This window comes from Capsicum annuum, chromosome 9 (genome assembly GCF_002878395.1).
Source record: "Capsicum annuum cultivar UCD-10X-F1 chromosome 9, UCD10Xv1.1, whole genome shotgun sequence".
In the NCBI taxonomy this organism is placed as follows: Eukaryota; Viridiplantae; Streptophyta; class Magnoliopsida; order Solanales; family Solanaceae; genus Capsicum; species Capsicum annuum.
The window spans coordinates 183,700,603-183,703,102 of NC_061119.1; the positions used below are offsets into that span (position 1 = coordinate 183,700,603).

Genomic DNA, 2,500 nt, shown 5'->3' on the forward strand with positions numbered 1-2,500 from the left:
CCGCAACTTCTAGTATGGCTACCTTCTAATAACTTCACTCCAGTAACTAGCCCTGCCTTCGACATCCCCCTTCTTGCGATTAAGGTAATGACTTTGGGCATGGTCAGCTCCCATAGTGTGATGGGCAGTTTGTACAAGGCCCGGGAACGAATTCACTGCCGTATAGCTGACCGACGATTACTAGCAATTTCGACTTCATGCAGGTGACTTGTAGCCTACAATCAAAATTGAGAATGGGATTTTGGGGTTAGCTCACCCTCGTGGGATAGCGACCTTTTATCCCGGCGATTGTAGCACATATGTCGCCCAAGGCATAAGGGGCATGATAACTTGATGTCATCCTCACCTTCCTCCGTCTTATCACCGGCAACCTATTTAGGGTTCAAAAATCAACAATGTCAACTAAACACGAGGGTTGCGCTTGTTGCGGAACTTAACTCAACACCTTACAGCACAAGCTGACGACAGCCATGCTCCACTTGTGTCCGCTTGCCCAAAGGCACCCTTCTCTTTCAAGAGGATTCGCGGCATGTCAAGCCCTAGTAAGTTTATTCGCTTTGCATCAAATTAAACCATATGCTCCACCGCTTGTCTGGGCCCCCGTCATTTCCTTTGAGTTTTATTTTTACGAACGTACTCCCCAGGTAGGATACTTAATGTGTTAGCTACAGCACTGCACGGGTCGACACACATAGCACCTAGTATCCATCATTTATGTCTAAGAATACTGGGGTATCTAATCCCATTTGCTCCCCTAGCTTTCATCTCTCAGTGTCAGTGTCGACCCAGTAGAGTGCTTTCGCCATTGGTATTCTTTCTGATCTCTACGCATTTCACCACTCTACTAGAAATTCGCTCTGCCCCTACCGTACTCCAGCTTGGTAGCTTCTACCACCTGTCCAGGGTTAAGCCCTGGCATTTGACGGCGGAGTTAAAAAGCCACCTACAGATGCTTTATGCTCAATCATTCTGGATAACACTTGCATCCTCTGTATTACCACGGCTGCTGGCACAGAGTTAGATGATGCTTATTCCCCAGATACCGTCATTTTTTCTTCTTTGGGAAAAGAAGTTCACGACCCATGGGCCTTCTACCTCCAGGCGGCATTGCTCCATCATGCTTTTGCCCATTATGGAAAATTCCCTACTGCTGCCTCCCATAGGAGTCTGGGTCATGTCTCAATCCCAGTGTGGTTGATCATCCTCTTGGACCAGCTACTGATCATCACCTTGGTAAGCTATTGCCTCACCAACTAGCTAATCAGATACGAGCCCCTTCTCGGGTGGATTCCTCCTTTTTCTCCTCAGCCTACGAGGTATTAGCAACCGTTTCCAGCTGTTGTTCCCCTCCCGAGGGCAGGTTCTTATGCATTACTCACCTGTCTTACACTAGAAATGTCGTTTCTCGTGTTTCCCATTCGACTTTCATGTGTTAAGCATGTCGCCAGCGTTCATCCTGTGCCAGGATCAAACTCTCCATGAGATTCATAGTTGCATTACTTATAGCTTCCTTTTTTGTAGACAAAGTGGATTTGGAATTGTCTTTCATTCTAAGTCATAACTTGTATCCATGCACTTCATTTTTGCCTGGATTTTTCTCTCAGAAATATAGCCATCCCTACCCCCTCACGTCAATCCCACGAGCCTCTTATCCATTCTTATTGAACGACGGCGGGGGACCAAATCCAACTAGAAAAACTCACATTGGGCTTAGGGATAATCAGGCTCGAACTGATGACTTCCACCACGTTAAGGTGACACTCTACCACTGAGTTATCTCTCTTCACCGCCTCATTGATAAATAGAACTGACTAATCCTAAGTCAAAGGGTCGAGAAACTTAACGCCACTATTCTTGAACAACTTGGAGCCGACCCTTCTTTTTTCACTATTACAGATATAAAAATAATGGTCAAAATCAGATTCAATTGTCAACAGCCTCTATCAGAAATAGGAGTAACTACTGATTCCGAAGGAACGAACTGGAGTTACATCTCTTTTCTATTCAAGAGTTATTATGCGTTTCCACGCCCATTTGAGACCCCGAAAAATGGACAAATTCCTTTTCTTGGGAACACATACAAGATTCGTCACTACAAAAAGGATAATGGTAACCCTACCATTAACTACGTCATTTATGAATTTCATAGTAATAGAAATACATGTCCTACCGAGACAAAATTTGGAACTTGCTATCCTCTTGTCGAGTAAGAAAAGATTTACCTTCTTGGAAAGGATGATTCATTTGGATTGACATGAGAGTCCAACTACATTTCCAGAATCCATGTTGTATATTTGAAAGAGGTTGACCTCCTTGCTTCTCTCATGGTACACTCCTCTTCGCCCTGAGCGCCTTTTCTCCTCGGTCCACGGAGACAAAATATTGGACTGGTGCCAATAGTTCATCACGGAAGAAAGGACTCACTAAGTCAGGATCACTAACTAATATAAATCTAATATAATAGTCTAATATATCTAATATACTAATATAGCTAATATAA

The 2,500-nt window shown here is 44.0% G+C and overlaps 1 pseudogene; it reads right to left on the reverse strand.

The window, feature by feature from the left end:
* LOC124887151 overlaps positions 1 to 531 on the reverse strand; it is a 1,682-nt pseudogene extending 1,151 nt beyond the window's left edge.
* Between the last annotated feature and the right edge of the window lie 1,969 nt (positions 532 to 2,500).